Here is a 12,772-nt window from a genome sequence, read left to right on the forward strand (position 1 = left end):
ACATGCCAGCTGCCTGCCCCTTATCATCTCCTCAAGGTTTTTGTAAGCTCACATTTTCTTGCAGATCCATATCCCAGCCTTACTTTGGACTGGCAGCTTAGTTGAACCCACTTGTGCAGATCATATGCCTGCACTGTTCCGCTTGCCTTTACCCATCCAGCCCTGCTGGTACTCTTTCCGTGTCCAGAGCCCCCTTGCTGAGCATCTCCGGTGAGAAGGCACTGAGAGAACCCACTCATTGGGAGCCCTTGGGGTTTTGTGTGTTAAATGAGGAAAACGACTCAGACCTCTGGATGGCTCTCCCAGATTCATAGATTTCAATTCACAAACTACAATGTGATTGTGTTGTTTTAAACAAATGACTGTTTTCCCTTTATGAAAAAAATATGCTTATTAAATATTTTAAAGAACCAGGGGATAAAAAATTAAAACTATTTTTGTGTGTTTGATACGAGGTCACACTCTGTATCCGGAGAGATAGGCTATTCACTCTGTAGCACAGGCTGGCCTCAGGCATGTAGCAATTCTTCTACCTCAGCCTCTGTGTGTGGGGATTACAGTTATGTGTATCTGTGCTTGGCTTTAAAACACGCCCATCTCTCCATCCCTGCTAGCTACTCTATACCTCCTACATGTATCTCACCATCAGACAGATCCTGGAACAAAGACTGAACTACTGCACTCCCGTTGTCTGCTGATACCTTGTGGGACTATTTTCCCATGACCCTTGCTGTACTCACACAACGCTGTGCAGGAACCTTTCTGGAACACCGTGTGTGGCTGCATCATGATCCTGCAAGGCATCCAAGTGTTTCTGCCTTGTTCCCCCATTACACATCAGGTGTCATGAAGCAGCCGTGAACGGCATCTTCGGGCACCTTTCTTTGCACATATCCCTCAGATGGACCTTCCAGGCCAAAAGGCATGCTGGTTGCTAAGGCATTTGCTACTACTACCTTGTCAGACATCCCAGCTGGGTCTGTTTAGCCCCTTCCCTTGGAGCTCATGAGGCTTTGGCCACTTGCTTCCTGATGGGAAAAGTCCTTCTTGGCGGACAAATGGAATGGAGCTAGAAAGCAAGCAGTCCTTCCTTCCCTCGGTCAGGACCTGGCCTTAATGCTCTTGTTGAATGCAGCGGCATCTCCCTGCGAGTGCATGGCGCCTCTTTATTCTTAGCCACTGGACTCTCTGCTCCCTCTAGACTGTCACCTTTAGATGTAGAAGGTGCCCTTTAAGTGTGGGACCCCTGGAAGTCGCCTGCCTGCACGCGCTTCACTTCAGGTGACCAGCCTCCTGGGCTTACTCCCTTCCCACCTGATTTTGCAACAAGATTTTTCTGTCACCTATGTTACTGATTAAATACGCTAACTTGGCACACAGGCGGTAATACTGAAGCAGATAAAAATTCACGCTGGTCTAATTGAGGTAGCCTCTACGTAATTTTTTGAAGCCTCATTTTATGAAAGATGCCTTATAGATTTCACATTTTGCAGCAGTGAAACCTATATAAAAAAACCGTGGCATTGTGATAGACTCGTAGCCCGATTCCTCGAGCTGCAGGTGTTGAGGAGAAAATTGCCTGTCTCTTTTTCAAAGGGACTACCTGGGCCATGGTTTATTGGCGAAGCAGGTTGATCCTGCCATTTGCTACCGTTTTTAGGGATAGGAAGGCACATACCCCTTACAGCAGCGGTTCTAAACCCGTGGCGGTTACACATCAGATATCCAAATTACAACTCACAACAGTAGGCACCATTACCGTTATGAAGTAGCAGTGGAATGACTTTCTGGCTGGGCGTCACCAGGAAGGTTGAGACCCCACTGCCTGTCAGGGAGACTGTGGGTTGGCCCGGCACCTCCGGCCATGGAGGTACATTACTGATGCAGCATCTCCGCCTTGCCCGGGATCTGGCCACCAGCGCTCAGTGCCTGCGAGCAGGGAAGGAGAGGCTGTTGCAGTGTGCAGCCTGTGGGAAGGCTTATGGTGCCGTGATGTGACAGGCTGCAAATGGGACCGCAGAGAATGTGAGATAATTTAATTGAGGAGCTTGGAGAGGGGACCACTGAAGAGCCGAGCGGGGGAGTGGCAGGGATAAATCATGAGGTGGCATTCTGGGGACAGTGTAAGAAGCTCGCTTCCCCATTTCTCTGGCGGTTAAAGCCAATTTCCTACTCCTACATGCTTTACAAAAAGGGAAATCATTTATTTTTATTAGGGCCCTGTTCTTACAGAGCTTTTTTTTTTTTTTTAAATATCACATAGAACAAGTCACTCATTTCTATGTGAGAAACGAACTTCCTCTTTTCTCTGGGTTTGGTATTTACTATTTCTGCTATATTCTACCCTTTCGGGAAAGACTCTTCCTCCTCCCACCCTCTCCCCGCCCCAGCAATAGAGAAGAGGCGAGGGTGTGACCTGTGACTTACCTATTGTGGCTGTTAGAAGTGCTTTAAAAGGAAATTCTTTTGTTGTTGCTGGCTCTGTCCTAACTCGTACGGCCATTTCTATCTGTGAGCTAGCCTTGGAGTTAGTTCTATACATTTCCTGTTCTGACCGTCCCAGACTGCTGGGCAGGTGGTGGATTTTGCAGTCCCATCTTTAATATCTTTCCTAGGTGCTTATAATGTCTCTAATTTGTGTAGAACTATTAAGATATTTGCTTATTATTCAGTTTGAAATAACTTATCATTCACGTCTCAGTTTTTCATTTGTTTCTGTGTTGAGATGACCCCACCCCTGATGTGTGTGTGTGTGTGTGTGTGTGTGTGTGTATGTGTGTGTGTATGTGTGTGTGTGTGTATGTGTGTGTGTGTGTGTGTGTGTGTGTGTGTGTGTGTGTGGCTGGGGGAGGGAATCTTCTAGAGTTCTAGGCAAGCAAACCCCCGGAGCCACATTCCCAGACCCTGTGAGTGTCCTTACGTGTATGTGATCACCTTTCTACCAAATATGAGTTCTAGGCCATGGGGCAGCTGAAGCCATTTAACTCTTTCGTCTTCTTATTTCCTTCTGGAAACGTTTCATTACATCCCTGTAACAATCTTTTTCTCAATGTAACTAATTAACCCTGAGGGGCAGATGTATAGCCTAGAGCTGACCCTGGTGCTACAGCTTTGACTCTGTCTTGTTGGGGGTCTTCTTTGGTCACACATGATGGCCTAAGACTGTTGCCTCTGCTAGTGACACAGGACATGGCCACTCTGTTACTCCTTGCTTAGATCTGTGTGTCTCTGTCTGTTCAGAACCACTGGCGAGTTGGTAGGATGCCATCTTCCTTTCTTGAAGTCACTATTCCTTGTCACTAGACATACCCGAAGAAAGTAATCAGTCTGCATATTCTGTGCCAGTATATGTTGGAAACATGTAATTTGATTTTTTTAATTTTATAGTTGGTTACAGTTAAGAGATTGCCTTAAGTTGGAACTTTTAAACAGTAGAGTGCTAAAGGCTATGGTGACTTTTGAAGGTAGATTAAATGCATTTTTTATGATGATGATAGGGCCATGAGCCTACTCAGGCCACGGGGCCAACTGATGTGGTTTGAATGAAAATGTTCCCATTGGCTCATGTCCCCAGTTGGTGCTTGGAGAGGTCATAGAACGTTTAGGATGTCCCAAGACTGGAGTCTTTGCAGAAAGGCGGGCAGTGAGAGGCCATTGTAGGAGAGACCATTGTAGGAGTTGTGTCAGGCAAAGTCAGCAGGCAGTCCAGTGACTCTGAGCACAAGTGTGGCTCTCTTCAGTTCTGTGTTTCCAAAGTTCTCTGTGTGAGTTAGTTTGTCAGATGCTAGCAGTACCCTGGCTTTACCAACACTGGCCCCACTCCCCAGCCCCCACACCCGCCTAGGCTTGTCTCCAGTGCTTTGTGGCACCCAAGCACTTACACGAGACTGCAGACATTGGCGTCTACACAGCAGCTAATTACCCACCTTTGTCTGTGTCTCAGCACCTAATACTATTTTGACAGAGGTTGAATTCTCTGTCTTTCTGGAATTTTTAAAGTGCTCTTATGAGTAATTTGAGAAATTCCAAGAACAGATGAGATGAGCTGTTCTTTCCTAGGTTGAAAAGTAAAAACCGTTAAGAGAGGACCCACTGTGTGTCAGGCAGTGAACTCATTTTCCCCGAGGACAGTGTCTTCTTTCATCTCTTCTGTGTCTGCACCTTGAGTCACCCTGGAACCCCAGGGTACATGTGTGGGATTTTTTGGGCAGGGGCCATATGAGGCTGTGAGGAAGAATGTTGTGATTTCTGTGTGATATATTCTTTGTTTTTCAGTGACATAGTCTACAAGGTCACAGTATCTGTGTGGTAAAAGTCCTGGAAGAACCACTTTGTAATCAGGGCTTGTCTTCTGAGATCCTTCAACACAAGTTTCTCTCTGTTTCTGTTCAAACAATGTATGCTAGTTCACCAGAAGTCTAAGTGAACAGGATGTTCAGCCCAGCAAGTGAGGTGTGCTGGGAATGGCCGACTATGCTCACTTGGAGTGTGTGGAAGAAATGAGCTTCATAGCTCTCTTCAGCAGGGCATGCCCGCCCAGTCAGCATTTCCTGTCAAGCTTGGCAGCTCAAGAACAGCAAGCAGTATTCCACAAGCGCTCCCCAGGCCAAGAGAGGCAGAATTTAATCTAGATAGGAGCAGGCTAGCCCCATCCTGCCTCCTGCTATACCTCTGTCTGTAGCAGCTCTGCCTCTGCCTCTCACTTTCCAGGTTTCTCTTGGCACCCAAGCTCCCTACTTTTCTCCTTGCCTTCCTTTCGCAGGCATTAATTGAGTGCCCGCTGAAGATCTGGTGCTGTATACATCCCCAGAACAGGAATTCCATAAGTAGGTCCTATCCGTGATGTGCAGGTGGCAGATATGGCTTTCCCTAAAGGCAAGTCATAGGTGCACCATTTTTTTTCCTTTTCACACAAAGGGAAAGGTTAGCTCTGGATGACTCATCCTTTATTTGTATCTAGATGGCCTACAAAGTAGTAAGGACTGTCTGCTGTGAAGACATGAAGACTTTTTTAGGACAGATTTCACTCCGGAACTGTTTATTAAGTGCTTCGTGTGACAAGTTGTTTGCTGGCAACGAGAAATAGAAAAGCAGGTAAGGCAGGGTCCCTTGACCTTCTGACAGGGCAGAGCCCTGTGAAGTGTGAAGCAATGCCAGAGCCAGCCTCCGCCAGAGGTTGAGACATCAGATTACAAATGCTTCGAGTAGCAGTCTTGAGTAAAAGCTTGGTTCGAGGTAGGTGCTTAGTATTTCTGGGATGTGACTCTTGGGCGGGGCCTGTTCAAATCCCCAAAGACAGAGGGAAGCAGTGGCCCAGAGGAGAAGCCATCTGAGTATGAGACAGTGGGGAGGCTAGAGGGAGTTCATTTCATCAGAACAGCCTCAGGAGACTTAGAGGGAAATTTCAGAGACAGCCTTCCAGAAAGGCTGCCAGGGGGAAGGGAGGGAAGGTATGAAGGCTTGGGCCTTTTCCTGTTGTTTGGTCAAGAGGACGGGAAGCTTGGGTTGTTTCTAAGCAGGGAGTTATATAGGGCCTCTGCCTTCCTGTTAGAGCTCTTGTTAGGAGCAAGGAAATGTAAGGAGCCTGAGGGAGAGTTACGCAGGACTGTGTGACACAGGACTGTGACACAGCTGCTGTGACGGAGCTATGAAAGGAGGGAAGAGGTTAGAGACAGAGCACTGAGGAAACTTCAGGCATGGCCGTGTCAAGGGACAGGCAGGGAGAGACAGGCTGGACAGCTGTTCTTTCTAAAGGACTCAACCTTGCCATTTTGCTAGTTACACCGGCTTCAGCAAGAACCTTATGCACCCCAGGCTGTGCGTCTGTGACGCAGGCACAGTTGTGTTTATCTGGTAGGCTGCCTCTGAGAATATGGTAAATGATTGTCATCAAGCCCTCGGCATGTTGCAACACCTGGCGTTCTACAGGAAGTACAGCACAACCAAATTTTTACGTGTAGCCCTTACAGCCTTACAGAGGGGAAAATGTTATTGACCAGATTCCGACAAAGAGACCAAGGTGCACTTCCCCACAGTGGGCAGGGAGGATTTGAACCCAATGTGCAGGAAGCTCCCAGGTACCTGCATCTAATGTTTTCAGCAAGTGTTAATAACTTCTTCATTGTTCCATCATGATGTTCCTGATCCCCCGCCAGACACTACACTGAACTGGATACTTGAAGCTGTAACAAAAGGGGGCGGGGCTAGTAGATATAGAAGTTGCCCCAGGCAAAATCATTTCTACATTTTAAACTAACTAGCAACTAGCTGTCAGACAAAGGAATGATAAATTTCAAAGCAACGAGTAGCTTTTAAAAGTCAGAATAGCTTAAATTGCACCTTGTGGGCCCCAGCTTATATTTCTGGTGTCAGGGACAAGGTACCTCACCCTGATGGCTATTTTATTCTCCGCGTCCTTCCTCATGGTCAGAGACACCCTGGTTTGTTGAAACTGTAGAGGATAAAGAGAAAGAAGCAAAGGGAAATGTAAATCTCTTACCCAGAAGGAACTACTTTACAGACTTTCTAGCCTGTTTCCCTCCTATCTCCAGGAAATGCATCTGAATATAAGAAGGGAGGTCTGCCTGACCAAACACTGTCATGGGTGGGGGGCATCCTCTAATTAGGTCGACAGAAGGTTCTCCAACCATGCACACACACTCTCTCTCCATTTCTTTGAAATAGCTGAGTGCCATCTGGACAAAGACTTGTCTTCCTGAAGCCAGCACTGTCATCTGGGCATTTGCAGAGTTTGCTTGACAAAATTACTGTAGAGTGTGCGTGATTCAACTCCCCAGAAATGTAGCCACTAGGCCTTGAATGCAGTCATGAGGAGCAATATTTTTTTTAAGAAGTGGAGACCCATGCATATCAAAAGACAGTACCAGATTTCTGTGTGCTGTGCACCTGGGTGTTTCTCACGCAGGATCAGATGTCCAGTGACAGCATCGTGTGCTAAGTCACAGGCTCTATCTCGGAGAAGTGTTCAGTGATTGAGATTATTGTCATGGCGATGAGTCTGAAGATGAACACAAAACATTCAGAATTTCCCCTATTCCAAAAGCATCTGCAAACCAAGTCTTTTGAATAAAATGTAATTTATATACATACACACATGTGTATATATGTGTGTATACACACACGTATGCATGTGTATCTCTATATAACTAAATTGATGAATTAGGCATCATAATTTAATTACATTACTAAGAGTTCACAAATTTAAATCAGCTGAGGTTTTATGTTCCTTTTTTCTGTTTGGTTCGGTTTTTTGTTTTTCAAGACAGGGTTTCTCTATATACCCTGGCTGTCCTGGAAATATTTCTGTTGACAAGGCTGGCCTCAAACTCACAGAGATACATCTGTCTCTGCCTCCCCAGTGCTGGGATTAAAAATGTATACCACCACTGCCTGGGTTTATTTATTATTACTTGTTTTGTCTTCATTTTCTTATTAGCAAAATAGCAGAGAAAACTTTTTTATGTCAAATGTCCTCAAATAGAACTGATGAATCAGGAGCTTGCCGAATTTTAAGGTCTTTATTATAAATTGCCAGGTCACATCAGTCAGGAATACTTTTCATTACATGTTGGGAAATTATTCAATTATCATCCTCTTGTGACCGTGTCTTAATTAATTCTGAGGGATCTTCCGCACGATCATTTTATTGCCATCTGGGATGTTTGCTCCCCCTGTCCTTCTCGTTCCTCATGTCCTTCAACTCGATTGAATGTCTGCTCTGCTGATCATGTGACTAAAGTTCTGGGTCGCTCCAAAGGTGCCCCTGGACATATTATTAGGCTGTGATCTCCTGGGAGTGACACTGAGTCTTTAGAAAGCATCTCTGTGTCCTTTAAGAGAGAGAACTCCATGGTTTTCCTTGAACTCAATCAAACCCCAGGACCTTGGTTGTCTGGAACTGTGTTCTTTTCTCTAAATGGATTTCATGCTGATCTTCACATTGTACAGCCTTGCAAATGAGGAAACTTGTAAAGACTTCATCAGGAAAGAGACTGATGGCTGCCTACAAGACACCTTCTCCGTCCAGAACTTTTCTCACGGCTGAGTTGGTGGCCCAACGACCACATTGTTGCTAAGTCTAAGGCATTTGCTGTCTGTCTGCCTGTCTGTCTGCCTGAGCTATGACTGATGAGATGTACAATGTCTGTGGCCGTTCTAGAAACTCTTAAAAGGGAGGGACCACTCTCCTTCAGTGTTGTTAGTCAGTGCTCTAGAGGGGCAGGAGGGATAGAAAGAATATGAATACTTAAATACATTTACACACACAAGCACATACATATACACATATACATAGGCTGTGGCTCAGCTAATCTAACAATGGCTGTTACCAACAGCCATAGTGAAAGTCCAAGAATCCAGTAGTTGTTTGGTCGACGAGGCTGGATGTCTAGCTGGTCTTCAGGATACGCTGGGATCCCAGAGATGTAGGCTCTAAGGCAGTGAAGCCAGAACAAGCAGGCACAGAGCAAAAGCTTTCTTTCTTGTCCTTTTGTGTTGGCGGCCACAGGAAGGTGTGGCCTGAGATTAAGGTAGATCTTCTGACATCAAGTGATAGGATTTAAGGTGGATTTTCCTACCCTAAATGATATGATTAACTAAAATCCTTCGGGTTTCATAGTGAATTCCAGAAGTAGTCCAGCTGACAGCTAAGAGCAGCCATCAGAGCAGCCATCACAATGCCTCCTGCCTCTTGTTCCTTGGCACAGAGGATTGTGCTGAAGTGCTAGCACCATTCTGAGACTGAAGAAAATTATATCCTAGAGCTGGTGAAAGGAAAACTAGGAAGAATTTGGACTCTGGTGAATGAGGAGCCTTAACGCAGTCCTGCCTCTGGCTTGTCTGTCTTACGTGAGCTCCAGTTTGGAGACCTCTCTCTTAGGTAGGGCCTGTCTTACTGTCGGCAACAACGATCTCACTGCTGTTGTAGCCTCCTGCCTTCCAGCTTTCGTTCCTCTGCTTGTTTTCTCTTTTTAGTCTCATTAGCTGGAAGAGACTTCTAGTGGAGTTAAAGGGGGACCCTCCCCGCTCATGGGAACACAACGGGCAGTGCTGAAAAAGGAGACAAGGAAGCCTAGTGAGACCTTTAGAGTTTCCAGGCTCATGTGTAAATTCCGTGGGAGGGCTTCATTGGCTGAGTATCTCAACCTACCCTGTGTCATGGCTTCACACGAGATGGGAGAACTGCAGATGGTTTCACAGGGGACTGATAATGCAGGGTATAGCTTCCAAGACCTACTGCAAGGGGCAGTGTTTTTACCACAACAAAGTAATCCACATGCTTAAGGACGTAGGTAATGCTTGCTGTGACTTAAAGATCATATAGTGTATGCGAGTATTGAAAGGGGGCACCTGATACTCAGCATCTATAGTCTTTAGAAGGTCAAACAATAGCATAAAATAAATCACTAATTCCTTTTTGTGTGTTTTTATTTGTTTATTGAAAGTTCTATACATTGTGTTATGGTCATACACTTTCCCTTCCCCAACTTCCCCCAGGTCCTCTCCTACCTCCCTATGTGTCTAACTTCATGTTCCTTCTTGTTATTAAAATAACAAGAACAACGAAACACACACAACATAGAATCCAGTTTATACTGGACAACTACGCCTGAGCACGGAGCCCACCTTGCAGTGTGGCTGATATACATAGCGTCATTCAAAGCAATAATTTATTTTTAAAACAACTTATGTATTTATTTTATGTATATGAGCACACTGTAGCTGTCTTCAGACACACCAGAGGAGGGCATCAGACCCCATCACAGATGGTTGTGAGCCACCATGTGGTTGGTGGAATCAATAATTTCCAATTTGAAAAAGGAAATAATATCTCTTCTGTGGGCAGGTATTCTGTGCACCAAGCCCTGAGCTGTGAGGAAGCCTTTGTTGTAAGGCCACGCCCACATGTAGCCCTGAGCAGCCTGAAGGACCCTGTCACCACAGTGCTGGGTAGGTAGCAGCAGGCACTGGTGGCACTAATCTTTCATTGTCAAAGGTGTTTGTGATCATGTATTAAGTTTTTCTCTCTCTTTCTGAACATGAGACAGGATTCACAGTGAAGAGGCACTTCTGATCCGGTACCCAGTGTGGCCTCCACAACTCCACCTCAGTGAGGTCACCTTGAGAGGAAGCAAGAAAGAGTGGACTTATCCTGTTCACTCATTGTGCTGACATGCATGCACGGGAGAGGGAGGAGGAAGCAGAAAGGAGGGCCTTCCTTCCAGAATGCTCTTCTCGGGCTTGGCATCCTTGAGGTCTACAGATAAGCCTCCGGTCTTTCAGTTCCATTATTTTGTTATTAGATTCTGAGCTGCTGTAGACATTGGGGACAGTTACACACATGCTCCTTACTATGCCCGCTCAGGTGTGTGTGCCTCACCTCTTCATACACGGAGGGGAACTTTCTTTTTCCCCTGAACACAGGTCGAGGTGGGAGAACAGGGGCCACAGGGAGCCTTGTCAGGTGGATCTGTTCCGTCTTCCTAGGGAGTGTCCTTTGGATGTTGAATGCCGTCACCCCAGTAATGAATGCCAGCACTTCTCCAAAGTATGGAAGAGAATGTTCAGGAATCTTAAGGAGATTTACATTTGGCTCATATTTTTCATCCTCCTCTCTGCACATCTCTGGTGACTCCGACTGTCTCTTGCTGCCCAGTTTCTTTTGTCGTTGTGATTAAATCTAGACTTTTAGGTAAGAGAAACACACCTAGGACATTCGGTGCATATCCATGTTCTGTGTGAACAGAGAAGTCTCTGCCACTGGAGAGACCCTGAGCAGCCAGCACCACCCTCTCGTTTTACAGTTGTAAACAAGGGATCCCAAAGAGCTGAGCCCATTTCCTCTTGTCACCCCCCCATCTAAGCCTAGACCCACCCTTTGCAACTGCCCCCACACTGCCTGACTTTGCTATGCAGCAGCCAAAGCTTATTAGAAGTCTGGACATCAAGTCTTTCATCACTTAAAAGTGTCTTGGAATAAATCATCCCGATTGGGAAGAGCACCAGAGAACTGGAGAATCCCACAGACTTCTCAGAGGTAATTTACTTTGAACTGTTCTCAGTAAAAAGCCACATAAAAATGTCCAACAAATCATAGAGAAATGAGTGTGTGGAGTTGTTTAACCACTTTGAAGAATCTGTTTGCCCAGAGATAGAAATAGGGAGAAAACATATTCAAAAGTATGGCAAATAGTTAAAAACTTGGGAAAGGGAGTCTGGAGCTTGGGTCGGCTCACATTGTTTTTCTGGGGGAAGAACAGAGAAATGGCCTGATTTTCAATTTTCATAGAATGTGTCTCTTTGAAGTTCAAGCTGGCCAATGAATGGCATCTTTGAACAGATGAAAACTGTCACATTTCACTGGCGCACATACGCTCTGGTCTTCTTCATTCCACTCTGAACATCCCAAAGTCCTGCTTGAGTGTGTGTAAAGAGCCGGCTCACCTGATGGTGCAGGACCCAGACAGCTAACCAGTAAACTGCTCTCCAAGCATTCGCTCTGCCTGTCTGCAGCAGAGGACTGTGGGACTGGGAGGCAGCAGGAGTCCTCGGGTGATGGGCCCTGTCGAGATGGCAGATGGATCAAGGCAAACCTGGCGCCCGTTCCATCCACCGCTCTTTTGTGTTGTCTTCCTGGCCTCTCTGAGCAGGTATTTATAAAGTTTCAGGGTCCTTCTTTTACTGTTCCCCTGATGCCTTTTTTTCTCTTTCTTTTTTTTTATATCAAGCTATGAGTTGTTACATTGGAGCAGCCCAAGTAAGATTACATGACAGGTGTGTTTAATATGTTTAATTATTACCAGCTTTTTAAAAAGTTTACTTTTTCACTTTACATCCCCCTCCCCACCCTCCTCCCAGTCACCCTCTCCTGCAGTCCTCCCCCCATCCCTGCTTCTGAGCAGGTGGGCATATTACCAGCTTTTCTTAAAGACACTGGCCAGCATGGCCTTCTCCATCCTTGCTCTCTCTTCTCTCTGTATCCTGTGTGTAATGTATTTAACGGGAATGGAAAGAACAAGTTAGGGGAGAGACATTTCTAAAGTACCTCCTAATGCAAGTGATGCTGTACAGTGTCACTAGCAACATGGAAGGAGATGGTGAAAGCACAGGAGGTGAAAACAGGCACACCATTCTATAGATGTGAGGGCCAGGTTTGAAAAGAATCTATTCTGTTGTTATGGGCACCACTGCTACTCCTATGGTTGGCCTAGGACTTGAAACCTGACTCCAAAGGCAGGTCCTGCACACACTATCTATATGTAGGAGAATGAGCCCTGAAAGTTTATAAAAAGAAATCTCCTGTAGTTGGCTTTAGTGCTAAGCATCAGCAAGCAGCCGGGCAGTGCTCGCAGGAAAGAGACCGTGGCTAGTTAGTAACTTCTGTTTCTGACCTGGGAGACATTCAGAAAGCTTGGAAAAGGGGATGAAAGAAAGAACAGGAAAGGACAATAGAAAAGCAAGAAATAGCTGAGCTACATGGGATCTGTGTGCTAGAAAAGGCAACGACACAGGACCATAGACTCAGGGGGGGGGGGGGGGAAGGGAGAGCCATGGAAATCCTCACTATCGGTATTCTACTAGCCATGAGGCATGACTGAGTACATCATGTGTGGCCAGAAAATGTCTGATGGGTAAGAGAACACATAGGAAGAGGGTTGATGTAGACACAGGGCCGGGTTCCATGTAATCTTGACAATAGGCTATAATGATCTATTTGAAAGGCTGTTTGTGACCATACATCTAACATTGAGCA

The sequence above is a fragment of the Micromys minutus genome (genome assembly GCF_963924665.1).
Source record: "Micromys minutus genome assembly, chromosome: 26".
NCBI lineage: Eukaryota > Metazoa > Chordata > Mammalia > Rodentia > Muridae > Micromys > Micromys minutus.